The 20459-nt window shown below is 43.5% G+C and overlaps 1 protein-coding gene across 1 annotated transcript in view; it reads left to right on the top strand.

The window, feature by feature from the left end:
• The first annotated feature begins 953 nt into the window (after positions 1–953).
• SERTAD4 (SERTA domain containing 4) overlaps positions 954–20459 on the top strand; it is a 43097-nt gene continuing 23591 nt past the window's right edge. The window contains exon 1 of the mRNA XM_048484429.1: positions 954–1293. The gene's annotated coding sequence lies outside the window, so the exon portion shown is untranslated. The remainder of the gene's footprint in view (positions 1294–20459) is intronic.

A 20459-nucleotide genomic window follows, 5' to 3' on the forward strand; every position in this document is an offset into this window, starting at 1 on the left:
AGTATCAAACATAGCAATTAACTGACAGTTTGTGAAATTCAGCGTAAATAAACACCATTTACCCTTTGCTTTAATTAATAAATATGCACCATGAAATTGAGCTATCGCCTTTTTGGTGACATGCAGCCATGCTCAAGATCTCCTGACTCATAAAGAACTTAACAGGCCTGCTGGACTGGACCAGCAATAGTCAGTCAAATCCTCACAAGCAGAAAGAGCCATTTCACTTAAGTTTTTGGTGGGTCAGTGTCCTGCAGGGCCAGTAACAGCTAGAAGCTAGCAGACACAACCCCAGTGGCTCTGCCATGGTGGTTGCAGGGACCTTCTGATTTAGAACTGACCAGCAGCATCAACACTGAGTGAAGGCTCACCCCTTGTCTCCTCCTTTCTCCTGAGACAAGTGGCCACTGCAACACTGAACGGTAGCCCTGCAGAAACTACTCAACCTGGCCTGCTCCTGGTGGGCTATTTTGATTTCCCAATCTGCCCCTGCAAGACTTGCGGAGCCAGGGAGCAGCCACCCTCCCCCACCCGTGCGGCTGGGATTCCGGGCTCTAATGCCTCCCACACCCAGCCTGAAACACTTATCTGCCAGATCACAGCACCTCGGCTAATGCCTGGCCTTCCAGTCCGTCATCTGTTTCCTATCAATGGTGCATTCGCTGGGAGAGATGAAAGGGATTGCAGGCTAAAACTGCGAGGCTCCCTGAACAACAATGGGCTCCTTGATGAGGACAAATTAAGCCCTTTGCCCATTCAGCAAGAGAATGGCTTCCGCTTCTCGGGAAAGGGGACGAGAGTGGGTGAAGGGTCTCTTAACCTATGGCTTTCCTCTCTGCCCTTTCTCCTCGCTGGACCCCGAGCGTCGGGAGGCAAAGACAGGAGCTCTGACTCGCGCGCTCTTCTCCCTTCCCTTAGCCAGCCAGCTGCAGCTGCAGCAAGGGCCAGAAAGCCCTGGCGCTTGTCATATTCCCTTTCTAACCCTGGGGGCATCCTGAAAAAAACACACAACCTTTTTGCTATTATATTCAGGGGGACATGAATGTGCAGAAACAGGACTGACTGGTTTCACACGCTCTTTTGCTTAAGAGCGACCGAGCCTCTCTCTTCATTATCGTCAACCACAACAGCACGCCTGCACACCAGCCAGAGCAGGAGGGAGGAGACCGCCCTCACACCCCCCGGGAGCAGCAGCGGGCATTGAGGGCAAGCCTCAAAGAGGCCGCCAGCAGCGGGATCCTGAGGGAGGGCAGCGCCGCCGCCGCCGCCGCTTCTAGGCACACAGCACCGCGGGTAAGGAGAAGGAGCTCTGAGGCGGCGCTGGCGCAGCGGCCGGCGTAGCCCTTCAGCTGGGTCTGGGAGGGCGCAGGGGGACTGGGGGCTCCCTTTAGATTGGCCGCGCCGCCGCTCTGCAGGCTGGACGGCTCTCAGGCGCTGGCGATGGGGCGCAGCAGGCGGAGGCGGCTGTGGTGGTGGAGAGGATGAAATCGCGCGCACCTCCAAACTGGTGTGTGTATGTGTGTGTTGTGTAGGCGCGGTGTGTGTGTGTGTGTGTGTGTATGAACTGTGTTGTGTAGGCGCGGAGTGACCGACCCGCAGGGAAGGCTGTCCCGCTGCTGTCTCTGGTGCCGTTCCTGGAGAGAAAGGCGGGGAGGGAGGGGTGAGGTGGCCGGTGCCTGCTTGTGTGGGGTCTCGACTCGGCACCTTGGCTTCGGGTGGGTATGGAACGGGGGCGGACGGGCGGACGGGCTGCGGAACAGGAGGCTGGAAGCAAGAAACCGGCAGTCGCTCTCGTCTTTTGCGGAAAGACGAAAAACTAGCGGGAAATCGCCTGCTCTCCTAGCCCTTCCCCCTTCCTTTCTGGCTCGCCTGTGCCAGAGATTTCACACTGTGCCAAGCTCTCCATTAGGGAGAAGCTCCCGACCCTTTCCATTGGGTTATAAATAACCAGGCCACTTTAGTTTTAATTACACCCCACCCACCCCCCGCTCCGCCACCAGCCCTGCCTTTCAGCATCCTCCTCCTCCTCATCCTGATGGCTCTTTATGCTCTAGGCGGATAATACAAGCAGGTTCCCTTGGGGAGGAGAGAACTGCCTATGAGCTCTATCCTGAGGCTCTCTGACTGGCTGGCAGAGCCGCTTCGGTGCATTGGAGATGGCTATAGGTGTAAGAGAGTGTGTCTGCATCGATATAGAAAATATGTCTGTAGGTATACCTGTCTCCATATTTAACTTACACAAAAGCGAGTGCCCTCATTCATATAATCTGCATAATCAAATGTATACATTTAACTCCTCTATAGGGGAGAAACCCCTTTTCAGGTTAAAGTCACTCACAGCTCCCAAATGCAACCAGAGTTTACCATTGTCTTAAATGGGAAGTGGATTGTGGTGCCCATAGGTGGATATTTAAACAGCCCTTCCTAAAAGTGGAGAATGCTTACTATTTCCTGTCCAGAAAGAAGAATGCATGTAGCAAGTGGATGCATGCCTTATACATGTATAGAGGAGAAACATATGTAGACACACACAGCATTAGTGCAACTACTTATTAAGTGGTTGTCTTAAGCATTCCTGTTTTGTCTAATTCATGCTTCTCTCATGTAAATAAAGAACAAGAAAAGGGCAATTATTCATATGCATGTATCTTAATTTACTTCAAATGTGAATTATGTGTTTGCTAGATTCTACTTTAGACCTCCTCCCTTTTCTTGTTCCAGCCAGTTTATGGAGGTGTTTATCTATAATATTTTGCTGCAGTGCCTCAGCATATGAAGATAAATGATTCCCATTTTCCCTCCCTGCCACAATAACTCAGTCATTAAAAATTCCCAACTTTGAGCTAAAAATGGCATCTCAAGTAAAGCCCTGAGGGGGTTATAGGGGAGGGTGGAGATACAGAAGAAGCAAGAAACAAGTTGCTTCAGTAGCTCCTATACTTAATTTTCATTTGAAAAGTCTATTTTGAATTAAGTAGGGTTACTGAGCTGTTTCAGAGTTTTGCAAAGACTGGATTTAATTTTTGAAAGCCGGTTGCCAATATTTGTGAGTCATTTCCTTGGAATCCTACCTTTGGTGTTTAATTCCCTTAGAAGGAGTCTTGTAAAAGTGTATTAATAGCTCCTAAACTTCATATAAACTAGTACTGAGCTTAGTTGGAGATAAGTTACTTTTTGCTTCAAAACACTTATTTTGGTTTTGTTTGCATTATTCAGTGGACAGAAGAGAAGTCAGCAATATAATTAACCCATAAAACATCTAATTTATGGTATCAGTGACATTTGTGTACTGCCCCATTACAATGCAAAGCCAGTTGGAAAGGCAACTTTAATTGGTACTTCTTTTTGGAAGAATAATTAAAGAATCAAGAGAACTATCTTGTTATTTTAGAGGTCTTTGTTAGGAGGAGTGGTTGACTTTCTCAACCCACATGGAGTTCCTGACCCAATGTCTCTCTCTTAAGAGTTGTATAATTCTAGTATAATAATTTATATATAGCTATATATATATATATGCAGTGCTTTTCTCCAATATAAACCCAAATTATTGTGCAAGTTAGGATTTTTTCCCATTTAGTGTTCCAGCACTCAGATATATACTTTAAGCAATCATGTGATTTTTCCTCCACATGAAAACATTATATGAAAATTAGCCAACCATGCAATTCTTTCAGAATCGTATCCATAGTTAAAGTCAGGCAAAATTTAGGGAGCTTGCTAACAGATGCTCCTGGGACATGTGCTATTCACATGTACATTTCCACATGTGATGTTAAAGAGGTTGCATTAAAACCTGTGAGCTCAGAACATTTTATCAGACGCAACTTGTACACACATGACAATAATGATATGGCCATTGGCATAGTGGGAGGTTTGGGGCAGTTGAGAAAAAATAATCTTGAAAGAATATAAACATTTTATTGTTTTCCAGTACTGACAGGTTTTTGGCTTTTGCAGTCTCATATGGAACAATTCATACAATAAACTGAACAGAACCCAAGTTGCAGAATGCGAAAATGCTCTGACAATGAAAACGTTGTGCATTTGCATAAATCCTTGTCATGTGGATCAATTTAAGTTCTAAACTATCATAAAAGCATGCCCTCTTCTACATGTCTCCCCCCTCCCCCAGAATCATTCAGTGGGGGAAGTAGTTATCCACATTGGTATGGAAGAGTGATTTATAAGGGCAATCTGTTTATGCCTATCATGTCCCTCGGTCCTAATGTATAAACAATACAAACCTATATTGTATGGTTATTGTTGTAATATCTTTTCCTAATGGCAGTGTCTGAAAAGGCTAAATGGGAATGATGCCAATTAGTACAGCCCATTGCTTAATTATCACTTAATTAACCCCCAACATTTTAAAAAGAAAGTGCAGGAAATCATGATATTTAAAACAGCTGTTTCTAGGGGTCTCAGAAGAGTGGTAATGAGATCCTGGGGCCGTTCTCTGGAAAACTAGAAACACAAAACGCTGCTTAAAAAAACCTCACAGAATGATTTGTTCTCTAAGCTTAGTGAGCAAAATGGTAGCCTAAGGAAGTAGCTTCAAGATATATGAACTCTTGCATCCAATTCCATGTACATACAGGTGAAAGATACAGTTTTTTTAAAAAAAACTTTTCTTTTGATCCTGGGGACTACTGGTAATTGAAAATTTATTGGTTTGACTGTAGTTTCTTACACCTTTGAAAGAAATCTGAAATATTCCCATATTTAAAATACAAAAATGTGTTATGTGAATGCCAGTACAATAATTGTAAATGTAATACAGTGTATAAAAAATTCCTGACAAACCCAAGGAATTATGCTATGGAGCACTTCAATGTAAATGCTGTTTTTAAGCTTGTATCATTTACTTATTTCATATGGTTTTATTTTATTTATTTTATTTTTGTACTAAGCCATTCAACAATATCAGTGAGTGACTTGCGTGTTCTTGATAATGATCTAAGACTGTAGATGTCAAAGAAAATACTGAACTTCCTTAGAAGTTTATGTTTTTCAAATCACTGAAGCATTACATTTGATGTACTGACATCTGACTTGGTGATTCCGTAAGTAATTGCTCACACCTGATATAACCTTCTTGCTTTTTATAGCATACCATACATGTTATTAACTATAACTCCAGTGCAGTACTTAACAGGGAATGAATGGAGCAATGATTACATTGCCCGTCAGATCTTTGATATGGGAGAACTGAATAACAGGTGAACCTCCTTCACATATATTTACATTCTCATTTCTTTAGCCTTTTACTTTATAATCTCCCTCATTTCTTTGTTCCTATATCAGGTTCATGCTACCTGTCAAGCAGTGTCTACCTTTAAAAGATCTCCTTGTCTCCCGCTCCTCCTTTAACTTACTCTTCTGACTGGCATAGCCCCTCCCACCTCTTCCCACATCCCAACCTGTTCTTACTTGGATAGTATTATATATTTTCCCCAGAGTGTTGTTTCCCATCTTTTAAAAACCAAAAATACTCACTAAGAAGAATGTCTAATTTTTTTAAAAAAATTAAATACTCAGAGGCACAACATGTTTCTTTATTTTTAAAAAATAACAGCAGTAAAGATAAGGATCAGACCCAACATATTTCCATTTTGAACCAACTGTTTCATCATTCAGCACCACATTTGGGTCAGTCTTATTGCCCTTAACCCCTGGAAAACTTCTAATGACTTTATATTTGATTGAATTGGTTAACTAAGTATTATATAAATAACTTGGATGGTAATTGTACCACCTTGGTTAAGCTACAAAGGGAGTTCTTTTCATTCAGTTTTTGAAACTGTTTTACACAATGGTAACAAAGCAAAGACCATGTACAGCAGAATTGATGCATTATTACATATAATTGATAACATATTTGTATCTAGTACTCTATCAGCCCCATCCAAAGGAGGGGGAGAGTGAATCCACCACTGGAAGTGGTAAGGCAGCCATGCTGGCAGATTTGACCTGGGGCACTTACCCTGGTGGAGGGGTGAAACTGCTGCCGTGTGGCTGTCGCCACCCTATCCTGGTAGTGGGATGCAACGCAGGATGCTGCAGCAGTGTCCCTGCACCTCTGCCACCAGTGCCGGGATATCAGGAACGGGACAAGGGAGGAACTAACTCCTGGTCTTTGCCAGTGTTGCCACAGCTGCACTTAGGCCAGCCTTTTGGCTGGTATAAGTGTGATGTAATCCATTGAGGCTTCTTGGAGGCAGGGAGGCTTTTTGCCTTCCCCATGCCACTGGGAAGCCTCTTTGGGGGCAGCAATGGCCAGGTGCCTAGTGCATAGATGGGGCTGCCTGCCTTCCAATAATCTCTTTACCACTGAGTTATATATTTATATGAATTGCTACAGCCAGATTCAGCCAATCTTCTACTTTCCATTCTTTCTTAAATATTTTAGTGATCATTATGTGGTCACTGATACTTTTCCAGTCCACTCTTAAATCCAAGACCTGTGAAATAGATTGTCATGGAAATCTCTGGAGAATTTCTTTAAAATAAAATTATAATGGATCAGGACATACCAGTGAAGTTTAAATCTAGGAAACATTAAATCTAGGATCAGTCCATGTTTCACTCTCTATGCTCTGTTGGTTATGGCATCTCAGAAAGGCTGTTCTGCTTGTTATACAAGCCTTCCTACGGCATAGAGCTAGTTTTTTGCTATTCACCTGAAGGCACATCTGTGTAAGATTATCAGAACTTAAATGTACTGCTATAGGATATCAGAACTCTATGTAGATGCCCCCAGCATGCACAGCAAACCAGTCCATTAGGCTCATAGGGTTAATATTGTGTAATACGGAACTCAATGGAAACTATTACGGTCTGGTTATGTGTTTCCAAATAACTTCAAACTGGGAGTACCTGAATTTCTCCTATGGGCATACCCTGTGTTTTGGTCATAGGAAGAAGAGCAAGGATCTATGATGGGCACTCATCAGAACCTGACCACTGGAAAACTTACTCCATCCCTTCATCCTTTCAGTTCTGGGAAAGCATCAGGCATTGTCCGCAAACCTCTGAGTCTATCTTCATAGCCATAATTTTTTAAGGTGAAAACCAAGAATCTCAGAATGCCCAGTCCTCTGTCCCTTTCTCTATTCTATACAAAATTCCCCACTTGTGTTGAAATATGAAATAGATGTAGTAAACTAACTGTAAATAACCAAAGGTCATTAACGGAAATACTTGCTAATAGCAGTTTCTTTCCTAAGATTATCAGGTCTTGATGTACTGCTATGCAGATACCTATGTAGATTCCTTCCACCCTCCCGAATTCATAGCAATGAGAGCCAGAATGGCATAGTGGTTAAGAGTGGTGGACTCTAATCTGGAGAACTGGGTTTGATTCCTTACTCCTCCATACATGCAGCAGACTCTGGATTTGTTTCCCTGCTCCTACACATGAAGCCTGCTGATGAACTTGTGCATGAATGCAAGGGGAAAGGAAGGAATGCCAGGATTTTATGTGGTGCACTGTATGCAGCTTCCTCCATCATACTATTAAAGTCATGTACATACTGACAATTAACATTTCTGAAATTGTTAAAGGAGCAGCATCCCTGTTCCATATAGAATGTGGAAGTATTAAAAAGAGAACTTCACTGGAGAACAAGTCAGAATCCAGCTAGGATGACCCAGATTCATACATAGCTTGAAACCATTATTAAGAGCATTTGTGATTAATAAACAATTGTCAGACCATGATTCCATGTTGTGGTTTGATGACCCTAACTAACCAAAATACTTTAATAAGGCTTTCCAAAGGTACATATAATTTCTTCATATTGCTTCACCCACCCTGGGAGTTTCCTCACTCCTTTCTCAGACATGATGACCACACTGTGACCCAGACTTACTTGTTCACTCTGACTTCTCTGGTCGACCACCTTTAAAATCTAAACTAGTATTTTGACCCACTCCTGGGAACAGGGTCCACGGCACTCATTCTGGCGTTGCCATGCCCAGCATATACTCCCCAGCTGCACCTTCTCATAAAAGCCTCATCTTATGAGCAGGAATTGCATGTCAGTCTGTAACCACTTATACATCACATGTACTGTGTCAGTGGTATTGCTGTTATATTTTCTGTGAGCGAGTCTACTACTGGGCTGGAAGGTGGATTATAAATTTAAAAAATAAAATAATAATGAATATTAGTGTCAAACAATTATTATTTTTCTAGCAAAACAGGCCTGCTTTAACCCGCAGGCTCTGTTCCCTCTAGCCCTCTTCCAGGGTTTCTCAACTCCTTTTGGAGGGGTTTCTCTCTGTCTCTCTAGGGTAACTGCTTCCACCTCCTGACCTTTGTAGGAATTTCCTACTGGGGAGGGTCATGGTGCCCCAGCTTCCTTTCCAATTCTGGGGCCTTGCCTCTGTGTCTTCCACTTCCCCACTCCTGGGTACCACAGGGATGGTTTATAGCCTGGTGTGTGCCCCTGAAGGAATAGCTACTTGTCAACTGCCAGCATTCCTTTCTCTTGGTGTCCCCTTATTTAAATAGTGTGTCCAAGGTGGTAGAGGTCTATGTGGTGCAGAGAAATGCTATCAGCATCCTGCGTTAAAAAAATATTAGAAAGAGAATGTTTACAAGCATACAATGTAGAACAGGATCAGATGGAGAAAGGGATTGAAAAGAAATAAGAGAAAAACAAATTCCTCTGTCCCTTCCTCTATACATACCCTATCAGTTGTTAGAATAGACTAGGCTCTTAGGCTTAGGATGTTACAGCTGTCTACAGATTCTCCATTACCTGGAAGATGCCCTTCAGCTCCTTTGGCAAGCACATGGTCAAAACGGCTTCATCCTCCAGAACTATGACAAGAGCTCTGTCACCTTCAATGATCACAGCTTCCCCCTTGCTCCTAAGAATGTTATCAATTCCCAGTGCCCTGGTCAGTCTGGGTCAAGAAAGGTTAACCTGCTGGCTCCAGGTATCCTCTTCCTGAGGCACTTGAAACCCCAAGATCTGTGATCACCTGCTTGGAAAAAGAAAAGGAGGCTTAGAAACATAGAATCATAGAGCTGGAAGAGACCACAAGGACCATCAAGTCCAACCCCCTGCCATGCAGGAATACACAATCAAAGCACCCTTGACAGATGGCCATCCACTCTCTGTTTAAAAACCTCCAAAAAAGGAGACTCCATCAAACACCGAGTCAGTGAATTCCACTGTCAAACATCCCTTACTGTAAGGAAGTTCTTCCTAATGTTTAAGTGGAATCTCTTTTCCTGCACCTTGAACGCATTAGTCCTTGTCTTAGTCTCTGGAGCAGCAGAAAATAAACTTGCTCCATCTTCAGCATGACATCGCTTCAAATATTTAAACATGTCACCCCTTAAGCTTCTCTCCTCCAGACAAAATATACTTCCTAAGTTGCTCCTCTCAGGGCATTTGGGTTGCCCTCCTCTGGACCTGTTCCAGCTTTTCAATATTCTTCTTGAATTATGACACCCAAAACTGGACACAGCATTCCAGGTGAGGTCTGACCAATGCAAAATAGAGTGGTACTATTACATCCTTGATCTCTAGACACTATATTCCTGTTGGTGCAGTCCAGAATTGCATCAGGCTTTCCTGGCTGCTGCATCACACTTCTGACTCATGTTCAGTATGTGGTCTACTAAGACTCCCGGATCCTTTTCACCTGTACTGTTGTCAAGCCAGGTGACCCCCATCCTATATCTGTGCATTTTACTTTTTCTGCCTAAGTGTAGTATCTTACATTTATCTCTGTTGAAATTCATTTTGTTTGTTTCAGCTCAGCTCTCTAATCTGTCCAGGACATTTTGAATTCTGACCCTGTCCTCTGGGGTATTGGCTGCTCTTCTTAATTTGGTATAATCTACAAATTTGATTAGCATGTCCTGTATTCCATTATCCAAGTCATTCATATAATTATTGAATAGCACTGGGCCTAGGACAGAATCTTGTGGAACTCCACTACTCCTCTCCAGGATGAAGATGAGCCATTTGTGAGCACCATTTGGGTTCAGTCAGTCAACCAATTACCAATTCATCTAACAGTAGCATTGTCTATCCCACATTTTGCATACTTGCTTACAAAAATGTCATGGGGGACCTTGTTAAAGGCCTTACTGAAGTATGCTACATCCACTTCATCTACCAAACTCTATAAAAAAAGAGATAAGATTAGTCTGGCATGACATGTTTTTGAGAAACCCATGTCGATTTTTAATGATCAAGACATTCCCTTCTAAGTGCTTACAGACTGTCTGTTTAATTATCTGCTCTATAATCTTTCCTGGTATTGATGTCAGGCTGACTGAGCAGTAATTATTTGGGTTCCTTCCCCCCCCACCACTTTTTTTTAAAGATAGGGCCAACATTAGCCGTTCTCCAGTCTGCTGGGACTTCTCCTGTTCCCCAGGAATTCTCAAAGGTTATCACAACTGTTTCTGAGATTATGGTACTTTTGCCAGTTCTTTTAATACCCTGGGATGTATTTCATTAGGCCCAGGAGATTTGCATTCATTTACAGTAGCCTGGTATTCCTATACTACCTCTATTCATTCTGTGTTGAATTTACCCTACTGCAACTTCTGTTCTATTTCCCCAAGGGTAAGCACTGTCTTCCTTATGGGAGAAGACTGGAGCAAAGAAGCCATTGAGTAGTTCTACTTTTTCTCTCTCTGGCAAGCCTGTGCTCATTCTACAATTTAGTTGTTCTGACTTTCTCCCTACACATTCTGACTATTTGTTTGTATTCCTCTTTCGTTATTTCCCCCTTTTCCATTTCTTGTACATCTCCCTTTTAAATCTTAGCTCAGTTAAAAGGTCCTTGAACATCCATGCTGGTTTCCTTAGACCCCCTCTCATTTTTCCTCATTGGAACTGTTTGAAATTGTGTCTTCAAGATCTCACTCCCATCCATCATGCACTCCCTTCTCTTTTAATATTTTTAACTATGGGATCACACCCAGTAGTTTCTTAAGTTTACTGAAATCATCTCTCTTAAAGTCTGATGAGTGTCTGACTACACTTGGCATCCCCTTTCCACTGTATAAGGAGCTCCAGGAGAACATGAACACCCCACCTAAGGATCCTACCACTTCCATCCCATTAACTAGGATTTAAGTAATGGACTTGCTAACAGGTGTAATCATCACTGACATATAATACTACTCTCTTTTTTTGGCAGTTGGTATATTTTTCTGAAATTGGTTATACCCCTCAATTGTTACATTCTAATCATGCGACTCACCCCACCTATTATATAATATTTTGCCTATTATATAATATTTTCCTATTATATGCCTATTATATAATATTTTCTGTCCTGTGTTAACAGTTCGAGTTCATCTTGTTTATTTCCGATGCTCTGTGCATTAGTGTAGAGACATCTAAGGCCATGGTTCATTACTACTGGCTACTTATTTAAGGTTTTTTTTTCCTCCCACGGTTGGGTTCTTGAAGTATTTGCTCAGTTCTCTCTATTACCTTTGGTCTATTATCTCTAGCACTTTATGAACTCCTGTCCACTTGAATACTTTCTCCCTCCCCCACATTAACTCAGTTTAAAGTCCTCCTGATCAGTTTTGGAACCTCCTAGCAAAAATGTTCCTACCCACAGCCATGAGGTGCAACCCATCCTTTACCAGTTGTCCACCTTCGTGAAATCACAGACCATGGTCCAAAAAGCCAAAATGTTCCTGTCACCACCACTGTGAAGCCAGTTGTTCACCTCCACTATTCTTCTTTTGCTACCTGGGCCACATCCTTCAACTGGGAGTAGAGATGAAACAACAACCTGTGCATCCAGGTCCTTCCGCTTCATTCCCAGAGCCTCAAAATCCCTTGTGATGCCCCAAAGCTCCATCCTGCAGTGCCATTTGTTCCTCTGTGGATCAAAATGAAAAGATTCTGGTCAGTGGGCTTGACAAGTCTAGTCACTGTGACATAACTGATTTTTGCCCCAGACCTTTCGAGACATCTTGTGAGGTCTGCAAATCACTGCTTCTGTTCCCCTCAGCAGGGAGTCTCCTACCACAACCACTCAACTTCTCTGGGGTTTTGGAGGGGCCATTCCATGGGCTGAACCTTCTCTCACTTGCACAGTCTCCAAAGGCTGACTGATGCCCATGTACCTGTTCCTTATCCTCACTTTTCTTCATGACAAGGGAGAGAATTTCAAATTGATTCTGTAACTTCCCTGGCCTCTCTACTTCCATTTGTCACATTCTTCCAAATGCCCACCTCCTGTGTTTGTTTGGAGAGGAGCTGCCCTCCCTCCCTCAGAGAACCTCCTTGTGGGTGGTTCTCCTCCACCACTTCGCTGCCATCTTGCCTCCACTCTGTCCAGGAAACCCTCATTCTTAATGTGCTGAAGAATAGAGTAAATGCTTGCACCTCAAGCTGCTGGACCCTTCTCTCTTTCTTTGGTGAGAGATTCTCCAACTTGCACTCTCAGGCCTATCCTCCTGCAAAAAAAAAACCAAACATGGCTCTACTTGTGCTTATTGTGAGACTTGAGCAAGTCCCTGACCATCCCTATTTAGTCTTAAGTAGGTCTCCCTTTCAAAAAGTCTCCCACTAAACTCCTCCACAAAATGAGTGTTTGTCTTGCCTGTTAGCCAAGCTCCATCTCCCTATGCTCCAGGAACTGAGACCTAGTGGCTGATGCCTCTGCTCCCAAATCACCAATTCTTAACCCATCCCCTTGTCTCTCGCTACCTGTATTAGCACTCCTAAAAGATGGTTGGGCCAGGCTGCAAGCCCCCTGCTCAGAGGGAAAAGATGCTTAAAAGTTCCCTTCAAACCCCATAGGAGCTTTATTTCTTCTACAAATTCAAAAAACATTCCGCATCCGCAATTCTAGCGAAAATTCCAGTGCATTTTTTTTGATCCTATTATAAAATTGTGTAACCACAATGGTGTCATACAACTATATTCAAAATAGTTTCAGAATCAGCAATACTACATGGGCTGCATCCATACACGGTTGAATGCTGCACTATAGCAATCAGTTACAATTGGTTTCTCCTTTGCAGACAAGTCAATCTAGTTGCAAATGATTACTATAGGGCAACTCTAGCACAATATCCAATATGTGGATGTAGCTTTGCTATTTGTACAGCATATTGGGTAACTAATGAAGCCCTACCAATACCCAGTGCTGCTTCCACCTTAACTTTATTTTTGGCCTTTAGGGATTTTGGTCTGATTTTGCAGTATTATTGTAATAAGCATTTTAAATTTAACTTCTGTTTCAGTGGCATTTTGCATAAAGACTCTTTTTCATTGACATTGTGAATGGCATCATTACAGCTCTCTCATTAGCATCATAATGACTTAAAGGAATAGTGAGTGTAAAATGGAGTAGTAGTTGAAGGAATGGGTGAGCAAATGGAACAGTGTAGCATTGCACTGTAGCCTCTTACTGTGCAAAACTAGCTGCATGAAATAGAAGTCTGATGTTTTAACCTTCAGGCTACTTTCGATGCCTCAGGGTTTCCTCATCATGCATGCATTTGGCTGGCAACATGGAAAATCTATGGTAGCCTAAGGATTAAAGGGTGTGCTCAATAAAAATCTGGTCTGGCTTCCACAGCACTGAAGCCCACACCAAGCTTTGCAGATTTTTTTGATTTTAAAATATGGATGAAACCTACAGAATTTTAGATTTTTAAAAAATTGATGAAACCTACAGAATCTAGGCTTTCCTGCTGCAGTCCTGTACTGCATTCAGTTCTCACACTTTTTCATTTATTATCACTGCTTTCATTAAATGATAAAAAAATTGAAAGCAACATTAAGTTATATTAAGGCCGTTTCCGCACGGCCCATTAATGGCGCCCTGGGGACGGGATAAACGCCGTCCCCAGGGAGCCATTCGCACAGCGCCGACCTGACTCCGCTCCCCCTCCCCCAGGGCGGCGTCAAGCCGCCCTGAAAAACAACCCTTTAAAGGGTTGTTTTTCCTTCCACAGCGCATTCGCCGATAAAAGCGAACAGCACCGCTGGAACACGTTAAAGCTTTCTCGTTTGATTACCAGCCAGCCGGCGATGAAGCTCGCTTCGACGCTGTCCTCCGACCCTGGAGGTCGGAGGGCAGCGGCGGGCTGCAAACGGCCAGCAGGCCGACGACGGACACGGGTGAGTGGAACGGTAGAGGCGTCTATGAGCGCCTTCGCCATCTGCCGTCTTCTGGAGGCCGCCTCGCGATGCTTGCATGTTCGCTTCCACGCCAGCGAATTCTTGTCGGGCGTGGAGGCCTCCACGGCTGTGCAGAAACGGTCTAAGAGTAAATAAATGTAGAAAATGGAATTAACATTTGATAGAAGTGATGAAATAGCCATAAATCTGTCTCTGTTATTTTTACATTTTACAAATGAATCCAGGACACTAAGATGAAGGGACTGTCTCAGATGAAAACAGATGAAGAGACTGTCTCTGTTCTAAGTGATTTCTACTGAACAAATTACATAGGCTTCCATCTCTTACATTAGGAGGGTAAAACTTGCCTTTCCCGCCAGTCACTGGTTTCATCAGGCATAGGACACAGATTTAGTTCCAGGACAATAATAGTGTACTTTAGTGTGCTCCAACTCATCGAATTCCATGGAACCACAGTAACTTCAGATATTCCAGAAATAGCTTGTGTTGTCTTTGGCATACTTTGGCATACAATTGTGCTCTACTTCATCAGTAAAATTCCTTGGAAACTTACCTCTGGCTTGCACATGCAAAGAGAATGAGGTGGTAGCATGCTGAGGTGGTAGAAAGGACTAGAGCATTTCATACCGCAGATGGAAGATTTCAACTTGGAATGTTCCTTCACCTAAAAAACTCAATGCAGGTAAAAAAACTTGCACAGCAGGGGAAGATCTACCTTATCACTTTGCCTGCTGTGGTCCTTTTTGATTTTCAGGTTTTTTTTAAAATACAGTCACATTCCAAGATGAGAGTCTCTACTTGCTGTCTAAAGCAATGGAGTTCATTCTCATAAATCTCAGGTTTCTGACCTCTGATGTCCCTAAATGTGTGAAGTAAGAATTTTTTTTTTAAAAAAAGGTGAGGTTGACATCCACACCTAAGATAAAGTTGCTGACTTTTCTGGTACTCATTGACCCGAGAGACCCTATACAAGGTATTACTGTATTACTGGCGCTTCTTGCCCCTAGTCACTTGGAACAAGCCCCCTTCTTCAGTGTCATGCCTTAACTATAGGGGCTTCTGGCTGGTGCTGCTGTGTTAATGACTGCTGCTAAGCTATTTTAAATGAGGCTGCCAGAAAACTGCTACCTGTTCTGCTCTGGCAAAGGGATTGTAGACAATTTCATATGCTGACTGAACATTTGTGAAAGATTTTCAAACGGCGGTGTTTCAATTTGGGTGCAGTCAATAAACCCAGCCCCAGTTGGAAGGTATGTATGGACAATAAACAAGACATATTTGGAAATCCCACTTGTTTTCTGGGAGACACAAGTGTCTCCTGGAATGCCTGAGCTTCCATTTATTTTTAAACAGTTTTAATGTGGTCAGTTAATATTAATGTGGTGGGCCTGTGCCATGATTTTCCCCATGAATGTAGATCTGTCTTTCAAGTCCTATCTATAAAATAAGAATTGCATTCTACCTCACATGGCTGTTGTGAGGATATCAACAAAATCAGCAGAAGAGACTTGGCCAGGAAGAGCAGAGTGACCTGCTGGTGTTCATTTTGGAAGGCTTTTCTCAAAGCCACAGCTTTTAAAACAGTGTATTTTAACAGGGGTTATCTCTTTTTCTCCTTGTAAGGCTGCTGAATCTGAATCTGGAAGGTGGGGCTTAACAGAGGTTAACAGAGTTCATCTCTTGTTCCTCTTTGTCCTGAGAGGTGGGGCTTTTGTCCTAGAGGTAGGGCTTTAGTTCAGTCTCTGGAACCAGCAGCAATTTTAATTTAATTTTTTTGTTTTTTAATTAATATGACATACTTGACAGATAGTACGCAGATAGCCCAGGGGCAGTGACTAAAGCTTAATAATATTTAAATATTCCAACAACCAGATAAGGAAGGTAGAAAGCCAGCAGGGGATGGGGGCTTTCCCAGCGTTTTGCACTGAGTGTCACATGTATGACTATCTGCCAACCAGGACAGAAGTCGGGTGCGCCCCTCGCTGCAATGAGCTCCTGGCACTCCAGGAACGCGGTAGCGTTTCTCTTGAAGCCTGGTGGCAGAATCTGGAGAAGCTGAAAGAGGCAGAGAGAGGGTGACAGATTCAGGCTTTCAGGGACCTAACAGCCGGTCCTGACTTCCTGGCTGCGGAGATTCTTCAGGATGGCCAGTGGAGAAATGGGAAGGCCTGGATGGAGGGTGCCAGTTCGAGGGGTGGAAGATGCTCCTTTAGATGGGATCCCTTCCTTTAACTTCGGGTGATCAGCTTATCCCTCTCTCGCGACTTCGAGGATAATTCCTCGGGGAGGTGGGGCCCTTTGTAGTGGGGTGGATCTGAATTTCATTAGAAATGGGGAGAGTTTCGGCTTGTGAGAGGCGGATGACCGCATGGTGACTTACCTGCCTGGTGCGGGTTGCGATGTCACGCCGCCTAGGCTAGGCTTTTAGACAGTGCTGGGTGGAGTCAGCAGTTGTGGTCCACATTGGCACCAACGCATTATTGGGAAATGTAGCCGGAGGTTCTGGAAGCTGAATTTAGGCTGCTAGGAAACAGAGCTGGAAGTCCAGGACCCTCGGCGTACGCATTCTCAGAAATGCTACCTCGCTCCACGCCAAGAAGTAGCCAGGGCAAGCTGACATAGCTACAGGGTCTCAATGCGGGATGAGAAGGTGGTGTAAAGGCAGAGGGTTTCAGATTTGTCAGGAACTGGGGAACCTTGGGACAAGGTAGGCCTTGTACAAACGGGACGGGCTTCATCTTAACCAAAGAGGAACCAGGCTGCTGGCCAACATTAAAAAAAAAAAAGGTGGCAGAACAGCTTTTAAACTGATCACTGGGGAAAGCCGACAGGAGCCGGGAGGTGACTTCGTCTCGAATACAGTACTTATGGGGATGCAGACAGAGAGGGAGGTTTTTTCTAAATCAACCACATACAAGCAAGGAACATAGCAATGTGCATGTGGCAAGGGATAGTGTCTACAAAAAGACTTGAGGGTAAAGGCAACATAAACTCTGGTACATGAATAGTAGACAGGGTATAAGCAGGTGTCTCTATGCTAATAGTAGAAGCCATCTCACTCCAAAATGGGGAGCTATACAGAGTTTTGAAGGAGGACTTTGATATAGTGGGCATTAAGCAGAGACATGGTGGAAATGAGGAGGAACCAGTGGGATGCTGTTATACCTGATGGGTCACAGGCTCTATAGGAAGCTGATAGGACAGGGCTTATTGGGGGGTGGAGCTACCCCTTTACATCAAAGAGAGCATAGTATCACATAAAAATAGACAATGCAGAGTTGGTTCCCCTACAGAATCACTGTGGATATCAATAACAGTGTGAAGGACAGTTTAATATTAGGAATATATTATCGCCCCCTGACCAAAGTGCAACAAGAGGATTCTGAGATGGAAAAAAGAAATTAGAGAGGCCAACAACAAAAAATGTAGTGGTAATGGGTGATTTTAACTATCATCCCTATATAAACTGGAAAAATGCATGTTCAGGTCATAGTAAGGAGAGAGAGCATTCCCTGGATATGCTAAACGACTGTGGTTTAGAGCAGATGGTTGTGGAAACCAAATCCAGGGAGAGGTGATCCTAGGGATTTAATTCTATGTGGGACCCAGGACCTGGTGCAGGAAGTCAGTAAAGGTTGAGTTGAGCCAATAGGGGAACAGCCACCACAATGCTGTCAACAGATTCAGTATCTCAGCATGCGAACAAGTGGCAACTACTAAATGTAGTTAAGATTCACTTCAGAAAGGGAAATTTCAAAGATGAGGGGATAGCGCAGGGAAGCTGAAAAGGGAAAAATCAAGAGAGTCAAAACTGTCCAGGATGCTTTGGAGGTTATTTAAAACACAGTAACAAAAGCTCGTTTGAAAATGTGTTCCGGCGAGGTTAGAAAAAGGCAAGCTAACCCAGCTCCAAAAAAGAAAGCCACCATGGTTAACAAGAGAGGTTGAGGAAATTATCAGAAAAAGAAAAGGTAATGTCTTTAGAAAAAAATGGAAGTCCAGTTTAGCCTGATGAAGAATATGAGAGGGAAATCACAAATGGTGGCAAAAGAGAAGCAAGTTAGCTGTAAGGGGAGGCAAAAGGATTATGAGGAACGCGATGGCCATGCTTAACATCAAGAACAAAACAAACAGTCTTTTCAAGTACATCAAAAAGCAGGAAGCCAGCAAGGGCTGGTAGGCCCGTTAGATGACAAAGGAACAAAGGGTGTGCTAAAAGATGGCAGGAGATTGCAGAGAAGCCGAATGCAATTCCTTGCATCTGTCTTTACCCAAGAGGAGCAGTGAGGAACATCTCGCACCTGAACCAAGCTTCTTAGGAGGCTTAACTGCAGGAACTGGCTTAAGATAGTGATAGGACAAGGAAGAAGTTCTTGGCAGCCATTGATAAACCAAATGTTACCAAACTCCCTGGCCCAGATTGCATTCGCCACTCCAAGAGTTCTTAAAGAGCCTTCAAGCTATGAAATTGCTGATCTTCTTCACTTTAATATGCAACTTATCCCTCGAAATCAGGCTCCATCCCTGAAGACTGGAAAGATGGCCAATGTCACACCAATCTTTAAGAAAGGATCTAGGGGGACCCGAAATTACAGGCCAGTCCGTTTGACATCTGTTCCCTTGGTAAATTAGTAGAATCTATCATTAAAAGATAACATTAAAAAACATGTAGAAAAAGCAAGACTCTGCTGAGAAAGAGAGTCAGCATGGCTTTTGCAGAGGCAAACTCTGTCTTTACAAACTTCACTTCAGAGTTCTTGAGGGTGTAAACAGGCATGTGGACAGGGGTGAACTCCTGTGGACATTGTCTACTTGATTTCCAAAAGGTTTTTGACAAAAGTTCCTCTACCAGAGACCTGTTGGTAAAACTCAGCAATGAATGAATAAGAGGGGAAGTCCTCCCATGGATTAAAAAACGGTTGAGAAACAGGAAACAACGAGTGGGTGTAAATGGGAAGTTCTCACCAAATGGAGAGATGTTGGGAGTGGTGTCCCCTAAGGATCCGCTTTGGGACCTCAGTGCTCTTTAACCCATTCATAAAATGACCTGGAAGTAGGGGTGGTGGTAGCGCAGGCCAAGCTTCTGCAGATGATGTCACAATTATGTAGGGTGGTGAGAACTCATGTAAAGGATCATTAAGAGCTCCAAGCTGACCTTGATAAATTAGAGGTGAGAGTGGGCCTGGTGAAATGGCACCGCAGTTCAATGTAGCAAAATGTAAAGCGATGCACATAGGGCAAAATCCAAACTTCACATACACGCTTACAGGGTTCAGTGCCAATAGTCACAGACCAGGAAAGGGATTTAGGCGCCTTAGTTGATAGTTCCATGGGAATGCCAATTCAATGCACGGCAGCTTATAAAAAGGCAAACTCTATGCTGGGGATCAATTAGAAAAGGCGAATTGATAATAAAACTGCAAAGATTGTCACTGCCCTTATATAGTGCTGCAGCGACCGCGACTTGGAGTATTGCGTCCAGTTCTGGTCGCCACGATCTCAAAAAAAGGATATTGAGGAGATAGGAAAAAAAGTGCAGAGAAGGGCAACGAGGATGATTGAGGGACTGGAGCACCTTTCCCTATGAGGAGAGGCTGCAGCCAGCTTTGGGACTCTTTAGTTTGGAGAGGAGGCGGCTGAGGGGGGATATGATTGAAGTCTGCCAAAATTATGGCATGGGGTAGAAAATGTTGACAGAGAGAAATTTTTCTCTTCGGCCAACACTAGGAACCAGGGGCATTCATTGAAAATGCTGGGGAAGAATTAGGACCAATAAAAGGAAACACTTCTTCACGCAACGTGTGATTGGTGTTTGGAATATGCTGCCACAGGAGGTGGTGATGGCCACTAACCTGGATAGCTTTAAAAGGGGCTTGGACAGATTTATGGAGGAGAAGTCGATTTATGGCTACCAATCTTGATCCTCTTTGATCTGAGATTGCAAATGCCTTAACAGACCAGGTGCTCGGGAGCAACAGCCGCAGAAGGCCATTGCGTTCACATCCTACATGTGAGCTCCCAAAGGCACCTGGTGGGCCACTGCGAGTAGCAGAGAGCTGGACTAGATGGACTCTGGTCTGATCCAGCTGGCTTGTTCTTATGTTCTTATGTTCTAAAATAACTGCTAGCATTTTGCAGATTAAAGGTACTATATAAATGATAAACATTAATATATTGTTGAAGGCTTTCACAGCTGGATTCAACTCAGTTTTTCTGGTTTGTTGTGGGAAAAGCTGTGGTTCAGGGTCTTAACGACAGGTTGGCCAGATTTGGCCTGGAGTTGGCATTTTTCAGAGGTGTATCCCAGAC

The sequence above is a fragment of the Sphaerodactylus townsendi genome, linkage group LG01 (assembly GCF_021028975.2).
Source record: "Sphaerodactylus townsendi isolate TG3544 linkage group LG01, MPM_Stown_v2.3, whole genome shotgun sequence".
Lineage (NCBI taxonomy): Eukaryota > Metazoa > Chordata > Lepidosauria > Squamata > Sphaerodactylidae > Sphaerodactylus > Sphaerodactylus townsendi.